This window comes from Choloepus didactylus, chromosome 15 (assembly GCF_015220235.1).
Source record: "Choloepus didactylus isolate mChoDid1 chromosome 15, mChoDid1.pri, whole genome shotgun sequence".
Lineage (NCBI taxonomy): Eukaryota > Metazoa > Chordata > Mammalia > Pilosa > Megalonychidae > Choloepus > Choloepus didactylus.
This window is the reverse complement of record NC_051321.1, coordinates 51,812,385-51,832,097: the sequence shown is the minus strand read 5'-3', so window position 1 is coordinate 51,832,097 and position 19,713 is coordinate 51,812,385. Positions and strand designations below refer to the sequence as shown.

The 19,713-nt window shown below is 36.2% G+C and overlaps 1 protein-coding gene and 1 pseudogene across 6 annotated transcripts in view; both read left to right on the top strand.

Moving 5' to 3' along the window:
- The window catches only part of PCDH15 (protocadherin related 15), a 1,822,477-nt gene that overhangs the window by 251,788 nt on the left and 1,550,976 nt on the right, over positions 1-19,713 (top strand). The window lies entirely within an intron of this gene.
- On the top strand, positions 13,873-14,868 carry LOC119509917 (annotated as a pseudogene).

The window sequence follows — 19,713 nt, the reverse complement described above, 5'->3', positions numbered from 1 at the left end:
AGTTTCTGGCTTTCTACCTACTTCCCTGGAGGAGTAACTAAAACATACACCTCACCAATCCACCATTTTGCCCCGCCTCCCTCTTTTTATTCTTATATGTACAAACATGTTATATTTATTTAATTATAAATTTGAGATAAAATTCATGCAGATTTGAAACTTTCCTCATATTGAGTAACCAGCTCTTTTTATGTCGTGGGAAGGTATTCTACATAGCCTCATCCCAATCATTTCTTGCTTGCTACCTATCGTAAGTTAGGTAGCCAACCAACCATTAACATGATTGCCTCATGTTATCCTGAATTCTTAAATTCCTATTTTCCTTGACACTGGGCATTTGGTTTTTGCGTTGTATTACCTGACTATCCTTTTTATATTTTAATGAGATCTGTGTGTATCACTTAGTTGCCTTGCTTTTAACCCCATTGAATGCTTTTGCATGCTACCATTTTCACTAGATTCCCTAGTAACATCTACATGTTTTTACAGAAGGAATCATCACCTCCTCATTCTAGCACAAAGGCCCTCCACAAACTACCTAATTGATATGATCCCCTGATATGAAGACCTTCTTCCAGCTAAATAGTTAACCTCATTGTGCCCCAAAGATATTGTGGACTTTCCTGCTTCTATGTTTTTGATAAAGCCATAACCTTTGAATATAATGATTTTCCTGCCTGTCTCTGTAAATCATCAAAGGCCCAGTCCATCACCTTTTAGTCATGTATCTTTTCCCTCTGACCACCCAAACTTGTTTCTTCCTCTTCCGAATTCTCAAAACACATGACACTTGACATACATTCGTGGTAAGGTGGAGGCTATTTCTACATCTCTGGTCCTTGTTGGAACAGTGATAGCTTCTGAGAGCCTCCTGTTTTTTGGTGTTTTTGTTTTTTATTGTGTTGTTTCTTTGATTCACAAAAACACCTCCTCAAAGAGTTATAGTGATCTCCCAGGTTGTTCCAACTGTACTTACCTCAGTCTTCATAAGTGCTATTAACAAATACTGTAATCTTCTAAAATGATTACCTTACACATGTTTAGCATTTCAAAGCTTTGGTATGGAGCAGTGGGTGTTTTTAACTGTCAGTAGTGAAAGTAAATGAAATACTTCAGTGTTCTGTGGTGGAGGAAATGCTGAGATTTTTAATATTTTGAAATCAAAGAGTGTTTCTGCAGCAAGAGTAGTCTAATGTAACATTATAATACTCTAAAGATTTTGTTGTTTCCTAGAGAAAACAAATGGCATTCAAAATTTCTTGGTTTATGACGTATTGCTTTGAACATTTATCCTTGTTTGCCACTGTAGTGCAATTCATTCCTTCTTAGGAACATTTGCATGCAAGAGAAAGTTTTTGTTAGTTTGAGGATTATTGACCTTAGGTAGTCTGGGTCCAGGACTACACAAGAATAATCATACTACCTATCATTTCAGTAAATGACCCACCAAGAATTTGATTCCTGGACTGTTCTTAACCTCCTCTTCACTACACCAATTTCTGCGTGGGTCTGAAGGTAGAGGCAATTTGTAATGTTAAGGTCCCCAGTAATCACAGAAACTCAGGCTAGGAGATTCCTAAAAATGCCATAAAATGGCGAGTAGCACTTACCACACTTTATTGTGACAGATTGCTTATTTGAACTATAAGGTCTATAAAAAGAAGAGTGATGCATATTTGCATCCCCAAAATAAAGCATAGTCCTTGCTTCCAGCATCCTTAATAAAAATGTATAGAATGAATGGAGCAATTAATGAACAAATGGTTTCTTACTTAACTTTCTGACTTGAGTAGTGAATAATATCTGTTGAAAGTATAAACAGATAATCCTGGTGAGCTGAATATGTCATGCCAATTACTGTAAATAAAGGGAAATGAGTCAAGAAACATTTAAAATGAGGCTGAAAAAATCACAATATTTTATATCAAATTAGGAATGTGTAACTAATCACATTTCCTTTAGCTATGTACTAGACTGTCCTTAAAATAAACATATTTTGTTATAACTATAAGATGCTTATTATAGAAAAATATTTTATTTTTCTATATCAAATATATATATTTTCTATATGAGATATTTTATTTTAATAATTTGTTAAATATTTTGTATTAATGTTTTGATATTTTAACATTACATCTTATATGCTATTTTTTTCTTTTAAAGCTTCCTCAAAATTTTTTCTCTATATTTCTGACAGTGTCTGATTATGCTTTGTGTATAGAATGTGCTCAGAGACCACATATTGAAAATCATTGATCTATAGTACTCTCCCTGACTCAGCCCGTAATTGACTTCTCTGAGTTTGATTTCCCATTCCTTCAATGCATTCCTATCTCTGTCTTCTCTCTCAAAATCATTCTCCAAGAAATTATTTTCCCAAAATTATGTTTTTCCCTGTCATGATGAGAAATTCAAAACAATATTAAAACCATGATGCAATGAAAGAGTATTCATGGAGGGATCAGACTTTTCCATCACCTCCAAAATATGGGCTCCTAGCATCACTTTGTTGGCACACACACAACTGTAGATGTACCCAGTATAATTGGAGGCTAAGGCTAATTTGGGCATGATGAGAAGCCATAGTTAAGTTACTTCTGGGTGAGTCAGCTCGATGGATATATGATAGGGATAGTATGAACTGGAATAGGGTTGGCTATGGAAAATTAGATGGAAATCAGAATTGACCTGATTACCAATTCTAGTTTTAAGTTGTACTTCTAACATACTTTATGTTATATTTATGATGTCCCTGTTTTCTTTAAAAAATATAAAAAGTTACTAACATAAAATAAGAAGTAGTTTGTAACCATCACTAAATGTAAGATTAATTAGGAATCTTGACTTCAGAAATGATGCTGAATAGAAATCTTAGCACTAGGGAAGAACACTTTCATCCAGAAGAACAGTTGGTTGAACAACCAATAATGACCTAAAACAAGCAATTGGTAGTTGTCTTTTGTTCTTATAAATTAAGAAAAGGCACTTTTCAATTTGGCTGTCAAAAAGAGTACACATAACACAAGAATATGGTGTGATTAGCAGTTCATTCAAAGTGACTAATGTGTATTAGCCCTAGTCAAGTGAACAGTTTTATTTTTGTAGCTGTCGTTAGTGATCACACAAAAATGAGTCATTTAAAAGCCAATCTGGTTGTTTCAGTATGTGCTGTTTTATTGTGTTTTCTCTATGCCAGCATGCACATTTACCAATAAATGGTTCACATCTGTTCTTTGTAATTTAGTGATTATGTGAAGGCCTCTGTATACTCCTTTTTTGTTTAAAAAAAAGAGAATAGGAAGCTTCATTTGCATAGTATTTGAGGAGTAGTCTTGATTTCTGAGGTTCATTTGCTGTTTGCACTCTCCATACAAGAGGGTACCAAATTTAAACAAAAATGTTTGTTTTAATTTCCTAGCTGCTAAAACAAATAACCTATAATAGGTTGGCTTAAACAACTGGAATTTATTGACTCATGGTTCCAGAGACTAGAAGGCTTGCTTCCTCTGGGGTTGTTATCTTCTGGCTGGCTGGCATTGCTGGTGTTCTTTGGCTTTTCTGTCACATGGCAATGCATAGGGCAGTGTCTTCTTTCTCCTCCAGGTTCCATTGACTTCCAGTTTCTTGCTACTCCCGTATCTTCTCTTTCTATGTCCAATTTCCTTTGCTTATAAATACTTCAGCTATGTTTGTTTAAGGCCCAACCTCATTCAGTTTGGGCACACCTTAGCTAATAACGTCTTCGAAGTTCCCATTTACTAATGGGTTCATACCCACAGGACATGACTTTGTGGAAAACATGATTCAATCCCCAACAGTCCACCCTCCGGATGGGCACTGAAAAGACGTGTTCCTCCAACATTCAAAATACATTCATTTCATTGCAATATCACAGAAACCCTAAACCATTTTAGGGGCAGAGTCTCATAAAAATTGGTATGGACATGGTCTATGCTGGGACAAAATTCCTCTATCTGATGGACCTGTGAATCCTAGAAAACAAGTTACCTGCTTCTATTATAAATACTGGTTTAAGAATAGGATCAACATTTCCATTCCAGAAGGAAGAAATTAGAAGGAAAACAGGGCTCATAGGACTCAAACAAGTCCAAAACCTAGGAGGAAAACTCCATTAGATTTCAAGGCCTAAGAATCACCTGTGAATTGATGCTTTGTCCTCCAGGCCTGATAGAGCAGCCGCCCCAACCATTCCAAGTACTTGCACAGTAGCCCTGTTCGTCCACAGCACTGGGGTAAAGGCCCCACCATTTCTGAGCATTATACGGTTAGCTTGGAAATTTCCTGAGATTCATTGCTTTCAAGTTCTGCCTTCCATCAAATCAGAACTCAAGTTCTCCAAGTTCTCTGCCATGTTTTAATAAGGATCGCCTTTTTTCCAATTTCCAACTACACATTCATCATTTACTTCTAAGGTCTCACTGAGAGTATCTTTAACCTCCATGTTTCTGCCAACATCCTGTTCATGATGAATTATGTGTTCTCTAAGATGATACAAACTTTCTGTACAGGTCTCACTCATTTCTGAGCCATCACAATTCTTACGGCCTCTCCTCATTAACCAATTCCAAGGTCATTTCCACATTCTTAGGTATTTGTCATAGCAGCACCCCGCTGTCTGGTATCAAAATCTGTATTAGAGAAACAGAAACAAACTGACAGGATACACACACACACATACACACATAAAAATATTATGAAATTTATTATAGGAATTGGCTCATAACATCGTGGGGATTAGCAAGTCCAAACTCTCTAGGGCATGCTGTAAGTTTTTGATGAATTCCCTAGGAGAAGCTAGCTGGCTGAAGTAGAGATAGAATTTTTTCTGGCTGCTGAAACTACCAGTTCTCTCACTGAGGCCTTCTACTGATTGAATGGGACTACTTTCATTGCTGAAGGCAATCTCCTTTATTCATTGTAGGTGTAATAAGCCATAGAGGCCACCAACTGATAGTGATTCAAATCCATGAAATGCCCTCACAGTAGCAATCAGGCCATTGATTCATTGACCACACACCTGGACACTATAACCTAGCCAAGTTGTCATGAGAATTTAGCCATCACAGTATTAAACATTGAAAATCTGGTTGAATATTTGCTTTCAATTTCAGATTTTGGTCATATAGTTTGATGTATGGTTCCTGATATCTGTCAATCTTCCTTGATAGACTTGGTTCCTTAGAATGACCATATGTTTAGTCTCAAGATAGTCTCGCTTGTTGTTCTAAGGCAATTATCAATGTTCCCACTTTAACTCTCAATTTGTATACATTTGGATGATGTTATAGGGGCACCCTAGGTTTGAGGCAAAACTGTTAAATAAGCAAAGTGAGATAATAGGTAAATCTGATTTCATACACCTTTAGAAAAGGTCATTGGAGTTTAATAAAGTGACTGCTAACTTCTGAATTTGTAGGAATGAAAATCAAAGATTTAGGAGTTATTCTGTAGTTCATAAATACAGTAAATTATGGGATATCATATCTGGTGCATTTTTGCTTCTATATGCATGCATATATAATATGTAAGTATATAATATATATATGCAAACATACACACATACAGATACAGTTTAAGAAATGCTTTCATATAGTACAAAGTGGAACACTATATATATTTAGTTGGTTCCATTGGCACTCCTTGAGAAATGTTCTTTTGACCAGCATGATCAAATGTGTTTCTTTCCTGTTATACTTATTAATAGCTGCTAGTCTTGCCTACTGTATGTATTCAATTATATACTTTGTTGATTTCCATCTGTTACAAGGCTCATACGTACAGAGACCCCTGACGTCTTCAAGTTTTATTTGAGTCAGTTTAGAGAGCCAGGTGCATAATAGAGGTGAATTTACCCTTTCAAGTAAATGGAGAACAATTTACTTAGCATTATGAACAACTTCATATGTTAGTTGAAGCGCTGGATTTCCCACTGGGAAGTATTACAAGCAGTGAGGAGTCTCTGTGACAATATCCTATACTTACTTTAGTTGATAAGGTTACATCATCAATAATCCTTATCTCACAATGCGGTAGATATAAAAAAGATCATGTGCTGCGAGACATATGAATGGAAAATGCCACTGGAAATAAGAAATGGGATTGACCTCCTGACCATGGTCATGTTTCTAATGTCCCTGCTGTGTTTCTTCCTTTTCAGAAATGAGAAAAGTATCTACACAAGCTGAACCTTAAGTAATAGATGGTTTTTATATAAGACCGTTTATTGCAACTACCAAAAGAAATAAAAACATCTGTCTGCTTTCTCAATTAATGATCTCAACACATATTCTCCTTTAAGCAACCTGTAATTACCTACATATAAATAATACATTTATATAGTTTCAGCAAAGCATTCAGTGAGAACTACAGCTGATTCAAATGTGAAATAGTGGCATTTCTTGGGAGTTATTCATAGCACATTGTAGTTACTTACAGGGCTTTCAGCTAATCCTCATTAAGTTTTACTGTGTAGACTATAGTATTATTCTTAGAATTACCAAGATTGTAGACATCATTAGCTACCCATTTCACAAATTATAAATAATAGCAAATACCTTTTAGAATTCAGACTGTATACTTTTAGCTCTGCTGCAATCTGCTGGTCAAACAGAGTGTCCTTGGTACATTATGGAATGGGACAGCACAGTGATGTGACTACCAGGGGGTGGGGATCACTGTGACTCATCCTGTAACCAGCTAACACAACCTGCCAAGAATCAGGAATGTCTGACAAATTCTCAGTGATAAAGACAATCAACAGATGCCAACCCTGAGAAGAACCAGATGCTGAAACTACTAGACTGTGACTATAAAGTGATTATAACTATACTATAAGGTGAAAGAGAAAAACCTGTCGACAAAAATGGAAAGCTAGAAACTCTCAGTTCATAAATAGAATATACACACACAAATTGGAAATTTTAGAACTGAAATAAAAATATTATATAGAAATAAAAGATTAAAAAAAAATCACTGGAAGGGCTCGGCTTGCCTTAGATTCCTAGGGCTGCCATAACAAAGCACCACAAACAATATGACTTAAAACAACAGAAATTTATTGTGTCACAATTCTGGAAGTGTGACATTGAGGTTTCTGCAGGGCCATGTACCTCTGGCATCTCTCTCTCCTGAGTTCATTCCTGTCTCCTGAATTCTGGTGGTTGCTGGCAAACCTTGGGCTTCAATCTCTGTTTCAGTTATCCCAGGCCATTTCATTTGTCAGTGTCCACATTTCCTCTTCTTATAAGGACACCAGTCATACTCGATTAAGGACCCACCTAATCCAGTCTGGCCTCATTTTAATTAATAGCATCTTCACAGACTCTATTTCCAAATAAGGTCGTAGTCACAGGACCTGGGGCTAGGACATGAACATGTCCTTTTTGGGGCCACAATTCAACCCCTATTAGGGCTGAACAGCAGAATGGAATTGATAGAGGAAAGAGTGACTAAACTTGAAGATAAACCAGTAGAAATTTTCCAATCTGTATGACGGGGGGAAAACACTGCAAGAAAAATTAACAGAGTCTCAGGAACCAGGGTGGGCAGATATCACAAATTTTAACATTCATGCCACCAGAATATCAGAAAATGAGGAAAAATAGCATGGTGCAGAAAAAAAAAATGACGTAATAAGACTGAAAACTTTCCAAATTGGGAGATGACATAAACTTACATAACCATGAGCCTCAAACCCTTGAGTGAAATCTAAACATGATAAATATAAAGAAACCCATGTCAGGCATGTCAGAGAAAAAATGTTGGAAACCAAAAATGTAGGGAAGAAAATCTATGAAAATCCAGAGAAAAATGACATATTACACAAAAAATACATGTATTCATAAACAACTATTTTAATGACTGCAGATTTCTCATAAGAAACCATAGAAATAAGAAGGCATTTTTAAAATACTGAAAGGAAGGAGCTATGAGGCCAGAATTTTATATTCAGTGAAAATATACTTCAGAAATGAAGGTGAAATAAAGGTATCTGCAAATAAAGACAAGCTATAAGAATCTGTTGTCAACAGCCCTGTTCTAAATAAATGGAAAAGTAAAAAAAAATCAAATAGCAACATAAACTGTAAATGTGTGGGTAAATGAAATAGATTACTTTTCTATTTTTAAAATAAAATGTATATGATAATTGAAAGCATTAAAATATAACTGTGAAATTTCCACTGTGTGTAGATGTAATATATATGTATGAAAATTACAACATAAAGGAGTGAAGGTAATGTAACTTACATGTTGGTAAAGTTTCTATAATTCTGCCTTATTTGAAGTGGTAAAATACTAACTCCAAAATATGTGTGTATAATTTAATCCCTAGAGAAAAATGTTTTTTTATATGTAACGACCATAGCAAGAGATATAGTAAAAACCCAACAAATTCAAATGGAAAACTAAAGAATTCTAACAATCAAAAGTAAGTCAGGAGATGAGAACCAGAAGAGAGGAAATCAATGGGACCAAAGAGAAAATATGTAAAATAGAATGATTCTCCTAAGTCCAAACAGATCAATAATAACATTAAATGTAGATTGTTTAAACATACCAATTATGTTTAGTATGTTTAATGTTTGGTGTGTTTACATGGATGAACCTTGAAGACATAATGCTGAGTGAAATAAGCCAGTCACAAAACGAGAGATATTGATTTTACCACTAATGTGAACTCCGTGAACAGCGTAAAATAAGTGTATTACAATACAGAATATAGGGGCCTACAGATAGACAGAAGCTGGTGAAGAGGGACTGATAATCTAATATGTACAGACATGGTAATGAGGCTGAACTTAATGGTATAGGAATGGAGAGGTGTGATTATGGTTCTTAATGGGATTATAAGTACCAGTGCCACATTGAAGGTGAACATGTTTAAAGCGATGTAACCCAGAGTAGCGCTACAAACGTAAATAAGTGTTAGCATGATATCCTTATAAGGTATGACACTGGAACAAAGAGTTGACAACAGAGTTGTACATGGAAAAACTACCCCTTATATATTATAGACCATATTTAGTAGAAATATATTGCCAGCACTACCCTAATACTAGGAATGAATAATTAGCAGAAGACAAGAACTCTGGGATGTTGTATGTTATAATTGTTTAAAATTGAGAGTGATGATGATTGTACAACTAAATGAACATAATATGAGAAACTGTTTATTTTGGGACAGAATATATATTATGTGAAATTAGGAACCTACTATTTAATAAATCAGGCCCTTGATCTTGAGGCTTGCTCTTGTGAAACTTAGGGCTTTAATGGGAGGCTGTCTTCCTATAATTATGCCTAAGAGGCACCTCCAGAGAATCTCTTTTGTTGCTCAGATGTGACCTTTCTCTCTTTAAGCCCAAGTCAGCACATAAATTCATTATCCTCCCCCCAACATGGGATATGACCCCCAGGGGAATGAATCTCCCTGGTCATGTGGGACACGACTCCCAGGAATGAGCCTGGCCTTGGCAGCAAGGGATTGAAAATGCCTACTTGGCCAGAAGGGGGAAAAGAAAGGTAATAAAATAAAGTTAGAGTGGCTAAGAGATTTCAAATAGAGTCAAAAGTCTATCTTGGAGGTTTCTTTTGTGCAAGCTCCAGCTAGACATCCGAAATGGCCACAGTATGCCATGCACTTACCAACAGTAGTCCCCAAATACCTAGGTTGCTATTCTGAGATTCTATAAAAGATTCACTCAGTAAGTTTTTATTATTTATTTTATATTTTTATTGAGATTGTTCGCATACCATACAGTTATCCAAAGATGCAAAGTGTGCAATCAGTTACCCACAGTACCATCATATAGCTGTGCATCCGAAACAATTTTTTTTCAATTTTTAGAACATTTTCATTACTCCAGAAATAAAGACAAAAAGAGAAAACACAAATCCTCCCATATCCCTAACCACCCCCCCTCCATTACTGATTCATAGTTTTGGTATAATACATTTGTTACTGTTGAAAGAATGTTAAATATAATACTACTAACTGTAGTATATAGTTTGAAATAGGTATATTTTTTTCTATATGCCCCTCTATTATTAACTTCTAGTTATAGTGTCATATATTTGTTTAGTTCATGAGAGAGATTTCTAATATTTGTACAGTTAATCACAGATACTATCCACCACAAGATTCACTGTTTTATACATTCCTGTCTTTTAACCTCTAACTTTCCTTCTGGTGACATACGTGACTCTGAGCTTACCCTTTCCACCACATTCACACACCATTCATCGTTAGTTATTCTCATAACATGCTACCATCACCTCTGTCCATTTCCAAACGTTTAAGTTCACCCTAGTTGAACATTCTGCTCATAATGAGCAACCGCTCCCCATTCTTTAGCCTCATTCTATATCCTGGTAACTTATATTTCATGTCTATGAGTCTACATATTATAATTAGTTCATATCAGTGAGATCCTGAAATATTTGTCCTTATGTGTCTGCCTTATTTCACTCAATATAGTGCCCTCAAGGTTTCTTCATCAACCCATTTTTTTTAGAATGGTTTTGTTCACACACCATATATTTCATCCTAAGTAAACAACTGATGGTTCCCTGTATAGTCATGTATTTATGTATTTACCACCTGCACATCTATCTATATAAGGACATCTCCATTTCTTCCACAAAGAAGGAGGAAGAGTCAAAGAAGGTAGAGAGAAAAAAGGAAAAGAAAAAAGAGAGAGAGAAAAAATAAAACATGACAGCTAGGAAGCAACAGAAGGAAAGATAGCATTAAACTAAAGTAGAATAAAGAGTCAAAAAACATCACCAATGCCAAGAGTCCCATACCCTTCCCATATGCTCTCCCCCCCATATGCCTTTAGCTTTGGTATATATTGCCTTTGTTATATTAAAGGAGGCATAACACAATGTTTCTGTTAATTATAGTCTCTAGTTTGCATTGATTGTATTTTCCCCCCAATCCCCCTTAATTTTAACACCTTGCAATTTTGACATTCATTTGTCCTACATCATGTAAAAACATGTTTGTACCTTTTATCACAATCATTGAGAACCCTAGGTTTCACTGAGTTATACAGTCCCTGTCTTTATCTTTCCTCTTTCCATCTGGTGTCCCACATGCTCCTAACCTTCCTCTTTCAACCATACTCACAGTCATCTTTGTTCTTTGGACTTACATTGCTGTGCTACTATCCCCCAAAATTGTGTTCCAAACCTCTCACTTCTGTCTTTTCACTTCTGTCTGCAGTGCTCCCTTTAGCTTTCCTGTAGAGCAGGTATCTTGTTCACAAACTTCGTCATTATCTGTTTGTCAGAGAATATTTTAAGCTCTTCCTCATATTTGAAGGACAGTTTTCCCAGATATAGGATTCTTGGTTGGTGGTTTTTCTCTTTCAATATCTTAAATATATCACATCACATGCTTCTTGCCTCCATGATTTCTATTGAGAAATCCGTACATAGTCTTATCAAGTTTCCTTTGTATGTAATGGATTGCTTTTCTCTTGCTGCTTTCAGGATTCTTTATCTTTGACATTTCATAATCTGATTATTAAGTGTCTTGGAGTAGGCCTGTTCAGATCTATTCTGTTTGGGGTATGCTGAGCTTCTTGGATCCATAATTTTATGTCTTTCATAAGAAATGAGAAATTTTCATTGATTATTTCCTCTATTATTGCTTCTGTCCTTTTTCCCTTCTCTTCTCCTTCTGGAACACCAATGACACGTACATTTCTGCATTTCATGTTGCCATTTAATTCCCGGAGACATTACTCATCTTTTTCCGTTCTTTTCTCTATCTGTTATTTTGTGTGTAGTTTTTCAGTTATCTTGTTCTCCAGTTCCTGAGTGTGAGTGTTTTCTTCTGTCTCTTGAGAGCTGCAGTTGTATGTCTCCATTGTGTCTTTCATCTCTTGTATTGTGCCTTTCATTTCCATAGATTCTGCCAGTTGTTTTTTCGAATTTTCGATTTCTACCTTATGTAAGCCCAGTGTTTTCATTATATGCGTCATCTCTTTTGCCATATCTTCCTTAAACTTCTTGAATTGATTTAGTATTAGTTGTTTAAATTCCTGTATCTCAGTTGATGTGTAAGTTTGTTCCTTTGACTGGGCCATAACTTCGTTTTTGTCCATGTAGGTTGCAGTTTTCTGTTATCTAGGCATCTGATTTCCTTGGTTACCCCAATCATGTTTTCCCAGACCAGAACAGGCTCAGGTCTCAGAAGGAGGCAATAGTATCATGTTTCCCTGAGGGTGTGTTTTAGAAAGTTGATGCACCCTGTGAGGCCTCAGGTCACTGTGCTTTTCTGCCCAGCAGGTGGCTCCAGAATGGTTTAAGGAGGTGTGGCCTGTGGCTGTTTTCTCCCAGGCTCTGGGGTCTGGTTCTGAATGGAAGGTAGGTAGTAGAGCTGGGCCCCACCTCTTTCCTCTTAGGGAAGATATCCTTAGGGAGAGGTCATTAGCATTTGAATAGTATCTCTGCCTGTGCTGTCTCCGCCCTTGTCTGGATCAGAGCACTAGGAACTGAAAATGGCTGAAGCTTTCTCCACTGAGCCAAAAAAGGGACAGAAATCCCCCCTTCAGGGCTAGTTCACAGCCACCCTCAGTTTCACCCATTGGCCAGGGACAGCACCCAGTCCTCTGGGCTCTCCCACTGTCCCAGAGAGGTCCTCTGGCTCTCCAAGGTCAGTCATCACCAAAAGCCTCTGTCTGCTTGTTGGGGATTCATAGCTTGTATTGAGCAGTCCGCGTTTGCCAATTAAAACCCCAGTTGGAGCTCAGCTGAGCTGCATTCGCTTGCCCAGTTGATCTCAGCTGAGCTATATTTGCTTGCTTGGAGAGTGCTGATCTCTAGCACCGTGAGGCTTTGCAGTTCGGGCCATGGGAGGAGGGGGTTCCCAGCTTGGATTCGCAGTTTTTACTTACAGATTTTATGCTGTGATCTTGGGCATTTCTCCCAATTTGTGTTGGTGTATGATGAGTGGATGCTCATGTTTGTCTACCTGCAGTTATTCCTGATTATTTGCTAGTAGTTCCTGGTTGTTTATTAGTTGTTCCAGGGGGAATAACTAGCTTCCACTCCTCTCTATGCCACCATCATAGCACCCTTTAGGGTTTTATTTCACTTAGTAAGTTTTATCTCTCAGAAACTTAAATCCACCAGAGTGTTCCTATGCCAGAGAAATCCTAAAACCCAGAGGCACAGCCTTTTTAAGAACAACAGTCAGATGCAACCCCCTTCCTCATAATGTTGACACTTTAAATATGAACAAGTTAGGGTGGTCACTGCATAGACACCCCTGAAGATCAAAAAAGAGATTAAATGAGAGGAAAGGGTAGCAGCAGACAAGTTAGGATTTAACAAAGGATTACAAATGCTGAAACTTTATGTAAATATTTGTCTCTCTCTATATATATTTAGAAGCTAGGGCATTAGAATAGCTAGAAGGAAATAACTGAAATGCTGGAACTGTAACCTATAACATTCTTTGAAATTTGCTCTATAGCTATTTGTTGAGTTGTGTTTTGAAAATTATCACCTTTCTGTATACATCCTATATTTCACAGTAAGGAAAGAACTGAAACCGTGGAACTGTGACCCATAACATTTTTTTAAATTACTTGTATAACTGCTTGTTGAGCTGTACTTTGAAAGTTAACACCTTCCTATATGTATGTTAATATTTTACAATAATGGAAATAACTGAAATTGTGAAACTGTAACCCATAACATTCTTTGAAATTTTCTAACTGCTTGTTAAATCATACTTTGAAAGTTATCACAGTTATATATATATGTTAAAGTTCACAATAAAAAAAATGCATAAATTAAAAAAAACAAATGGAGGGTGACATGGTGACTGAAGCTGGAGCTAGCAGCTCTGAAATGAGATTAGGAATAAACAGTCCACTAACCCTGCTTATAACTGCCATCTGACTCAGGCGAATCCTGCAAGGAGGTAGGATTTGAAAGTGTTGAGAAAGCATCCATGAAACATTGACAGAGATGCTGCAGAGCTACCTTTCTGAAACTGGGAGGAGCACCAAGTCTTACTCTGAATACAGGGCCAGGACTCGGCTCACGCTGTTGGATATTGTGGTTGCATTTGTTGAGATGGGTTTCACTGTGGACACCCTCCCTGCCTATGCCAAACAGTCGAAGAAGATGGCCATCACTGCTCCTCCAGTGACCAGTCAGCCTGTAACTCCTAAGGCTGTCACTGCAGGGCAGAACTGACCCCACCTGACATAACATCCCCAGTCACTTTCCTGAGTTCCCTGATCCCCACACCTACATCAAAACTCCTACACACCGTGAGCCTGGGTTGGATTACCAGGTCCTGCAGGAGAAAGTTGCAACCCAGAGGCGTGATGTGGAGCGGGCACTCACCCATTTTACAAACTAGACAGGTGAGGCACAGAGTCATTTCAAAGATGATGTCAGCACATTTCCATTGATTGCTGCCAGGACTTTCACCATCTCCTACCAGACAGCTCTTCCTCCTCCTGAGCTAGAGATGGAACAAATGGAAGAGATGGATTCTTCAGAGCAGCATGGGCAGACAGACACAGAGAACCTCCCTCTTCTTATCAGCACAGACAGTTCTGGAGCAGAGAAGAGGAACACCTCTGTACTACAACAGAACCCCTCCTTGTCAGAAAACTGGAATGGGGAGAGAATATTATCGATAACCCGTATCTGCAATCTGTGAAGGAACCTAAGATCTACAGGAAGAAGATTATTCCTTTGAAACCTGGAAGACCAGGGGAGGTGGCAGGTAATAAAGGGTTCTTTGCCTGCTTTGTGTGCTACTGGAAAAACTGTTTGCCAAGTTTGTATTTAGGGATATTTGGACTCTTTTACTAACTCATAAACAATTTGTGACACCAAAAAAATAAAAAATGTAAATCATTTAAACATACCAATTAAAAGAGTGTGTTATTCTCTTTAAGCTATTCTCTTTTAATTATTAATTGTTAGGAAGATGTTCATTAAAGCCACAGTGAGGGAGAACCTTTTGGTTTTGGCTATTACACACCTGTTAGAATCGGTAAAATTTTCAAATAGTAGTGATAACAACAAATGCTGTTAAGGATGGTAAGAAATTAGATCATTCATACATGTCTGATAGGAATGTAAAATGGTACTGCCACTCTGGAAAAAAGTATGCCATTTTCTTACAAAGCTATATATGCTTACCATATGATACAGCAATTACACTCTTGGACATTAGTCTCATAGAAATGAAAATATATGATTATCCAAAAATCTGTTCATGAATATTTATAGGAGCTTTATTCACAATTTTGAAAAACTGGAAAAACTCAAATGTCTTTCAATGGGCAAATGGTTAAATGAACTGTGGTACATTCATACCAGGGAATACAACTTAGCATAAAAGTGAATGAATTATTGATTCATTGATACATACTAGAATGTGGATGGATCTCCAGGGAATTATGGTGAGTAAAAAGAAAAGCTATCTCAAATGGTTACATATGGATTCCATTTATATAACATTCTTGAAATGACAAAATTATAGGGATAATGAACTGTTTAGTGGTTTCCAGGGGTTAGGGATTGGAGGATGGTGGGGAGCAGGGAGGTAGCTGTGAGCTATAGAAGGTTGTGGTGGTTTGAAGCTATAATGTGCCCCAGAAAAGGTCATGTTCTTTTAATCCATGCCTGTGGGTTCAGACCTATTGTAGGTGGTACCTTTTGATTAGGTTATTTCAATTGAGTTACCCCAAGGTGAGTCGTAATTCTTTTACTGGAGTCCTTTATAAAAGATGAAACTAAAAGAGAAGTTTAGAGAAAAGCCCTGGAGAAGTTAAGAGAGGACCCACAGAAGTTCAGAGAGGAAGCCACCAGAACCAGAGCTGAAGACAATGAAACCAGGGAGTGAAGGACCAGCAGACACTGGCTATGTGCCTTCCCATGTGACAGAGTTGCCTTGGATGCCAGCAGCCTGTCTTCAGAGTCCTGGTATCATTCTGTTGATGCCTTGATTGGACATTTTCACAGCCTAAGAGCTGTACATTGTAGGTTAATAAATGCCCATTGTAAAAGCCAACTCATGTCTGGTATATTGCATTCTGGCAGCTTTAGCAAACCAAAATAAAGGGTATCATGAAGGATCCTTTTTATTTTATTTTATTTTATTTTATTTTATTGGTACTTTACTGCATTTTGACTTTGGTGGTAATTATATGAATCTACACATGTGAAAAAAATTGCCTACAAGTAAACACACACAAATGCATGATAATTGTTGATTTCTGAATAAGGTTGATGAATTGTATCTTTGTCAATTTCCTGGTTGTGACATTGCACTATTGTTATGTAATATATTACTATTAGGAGAAACTAGGTGGAAATTCAGATCTCAGCTCAAGCATCATTTTCTCCATTCAGGCTTCCCTAGGTCCTGCACAGAGGAGGTAAAATTTATTATATCTAATAGCCGACACAGTTTTCCACTGTGTTACTGAATACTTCTAATTGTTTTCTAGTCTGTCTGTCCCACTGAACTGTGAGAGTCTTGTGGAAAAGTACTGTCTTATTCATCTTTGTATTTGCAGAAACTACCATTATTCTTGGTGCAGAGTAGGTTCCCTGGTAAATATTTCTTCAGTGAGTGAATACATGAAAGAATTAAAATTCAGCTAAATAAACAATGTTCTCTGAGGAAAGTTTCTTGGGCCTACAGAGATTTATTACAAATGAATTATTTTAAAGGGAAGTGCTAAATTTTATGAGGTAGAAGCTCAGATAATATAGTTTCTTTTTTATTATGTTAAGTAATTTAGCCTATTTCTCTGTAATAAAAGGAAATGTGCTTAAGGAAAAATGTTCAATGGTATGTTTTAAATAGCCATGGCCAACAAGACCGTCTGATTTTGATAAGGTTAGCAGAAGGAATCAGACACATAGCTGTTTCTGTGACTGTTTCTATGCTGATGTTTATAAGTTCCCAATATAAGTTCTTGTCCAAGGGAGGTTTGCTTCCAGAGCCAGACCAGAGAGGGTCGATTGTTAATGAATTACGAAAACTGCTCCCACTCTAAATGTAGACACAGTGAATGGTGTTACAAATCTTGGATACTCATTTTAAGAAATTTTAAGAATAATAAATGCAAGCATATATTTAATATAACGCTGTACATCTGTGATACAATATCAGTGCCTCCTGCCCCCGTTCATCTGGTACTAAGGCTTGAAAATTAAAGGGTAAGCAAAAGTACATTTTAAAATCCTTTACATTGAATAGTTCAGATAATGTCATATTGAAGAGGTGTACTTATTTCTGATATTCTTTTATCTTTTATGTCTTTTCATTTCCAGAGACATTGTTATTGTTCATATATTAGAGGCTGTTTTCTATGATAAACAACTATCAAATATCCCTTTATCTTAAGGCTATTTTGAAACATTTTTTTATCAAAGCATATCAGAGCCAACAATGTAAGATTGTATGTTATGAAAAATAGTGACAGAAGGGGCTTATCAAATTTCTGAATTTCCTAATTAGAATATGAATGGTATAGAGCATAAATTTCTCTTAGACTGTAGAGCAGAAACATGGCTAAATGTACTTTTATTTTCCAGATTGCTTGACTATGTATTTTTTATAATTAAGAAAAAGAACACAGTTAATAAAGGTGCACCTTAATGAAATTTTATAAAGGAAACAAATCTATGTAAGCAACACCAGATAAAGAAACATTACCCAAGAGCACCTTTGTGCTCTATTTAATCTCAGTTCATCCAACCAGCAGACCACTGCAAAAGTCACCTCTATTCTGACCTCTAACACTGTAAAATAATTTTACCTATTTTGAACTTTATATTAATGAAGTCATATAATATATACTCTTTTGTGAATGGATTATTTCACTCAGCATGCTTTTAGGATTCATTCATGTTTTTTATTATAATTGTAGTTCCTGTGTTTTCTTTGCTATGTATTATTCTCACATATGATTATACAACAATTTATTCATCTCTTTACTCTTCTTGATACACATTTGGGTCATTTAGTTTGAGATGTTTTGAAGAGCGCTTCTATGAAGATTCTTACTACACATCTTTTCCTGAACATATCTTTGCATTTGTGGATGGTGTATACCAGGATACAGATTGCTGGGTCCTGGGGAAAGTGCGTGTTCAGCACTGGTGAATGCTACCAAAACGTTATCCAAGGTGAATGTGCTTATCTACATGCTACCTGCACTATGAGAGAGATGCGGTCACTGAACATCCCTGCTACTTTGTTTTGGGCCTTTCTGATGAGCATGCATACATATCATATTTTGGCTTTAATTTGCATTGCTCTGATGATTCATTATGTTGAACACCATTACATATATTTGTTGGCCATTTGGACATTCTCTTTGGTGCAAAGTCCAGGTTCAAGTTACACCTGTTTTTCTATTTGGTTATCTGACTTATTTTTGTTACATATAATTTCTGGATATTTCAAATGATTTTTACCATTCTGTGGCTTGTCTTTTCTCTGTATTAATGGTGTCATAATTATAGTGAAATGCAATTAATTGATTTTCCTTCTTAGTAGTTAATATTTATTGTGTTCTCAGAAATCTTTGCCTATATTGAGATCATGAAGCTGGATAGTCTCTTATGTTTTCTCTCAAAATTTTATTTTCATTAGATTTGAATATATATTTTTATCTTTCACATTTAAATCCACCTGGAATTGATTTCTGTGTTTGGTGTGACATAGGGGTCAAAATAATTTTGTTAATTGCCATAGGTTAAAAAAATCATTCCACACAATTTATTGAAAAGACCCATTTTCTCAACTGCACAGCAGTGTCACCTCTGTCATAAATCAGGTGACTGCATATTTGTTGGTCTTTTTATGTGTGGGTTTGTGTTTTCTATTTTGCTCCATAGTCTATTGGTCTATGCTTTTGCCAGTCATGCATGGCCTTAAATACTATACTTCATAAAACCTTTTGATATCTGGTATTTATGTTTTGAATATCTTTTTTAAATTTTTAAAGTGGTAATGGTATTATTCAAAGTGATGCATTTGGAAGAGAAATTTTATTGGTAAATATTTTGAATATCATTGCAAATTAGGATATGCTTTAACGATTTGAATAGCTGGATTATATAGGTAATGTTTTCAGCAGTAACAAACCCTGTGTAGTTTAATGCAAAAGACGCTTGTTTTTCCTTCGGGTAATAGTTTATTGTGTGTAGTGTTTGTGCCTGAAATGTGTCCCAAGCTGGACAGATGTTTTCAAATGTCCCCAATGTTAAGGGGACACATGAGGAACTTTTTAGTCAGATAACCATATCTGCCACATTGCTAAGAATAGGAATTTTGCCTGAGATTGTGGTGCAAAACTGAATAGTTGGCTTCATGAACCTACTCTGTGAGTTATAGAATAGAAGCAATTTAGAAATAAATGACCAATAAGCTATTAAGTAAGCAATCTTGAGCAATGTTTAAAGTCACAAAAATCTCAGTTCAAACAAATTTAATTTGTTTATTTTAAGAATATTAAAAATGTGTATCCAAATTTGTAGAAAAGTAAAAAACGTCTCAATACATCCCATTTACCTAATTGTGAAAGACTCAGAATTATTATAATTTAGAGACTATATCTTAAAACACATTGGATTTGATTCTACTTCAATGAAACTTTATTTTCTATATTTCTTTTTAAAATGTATTATAAT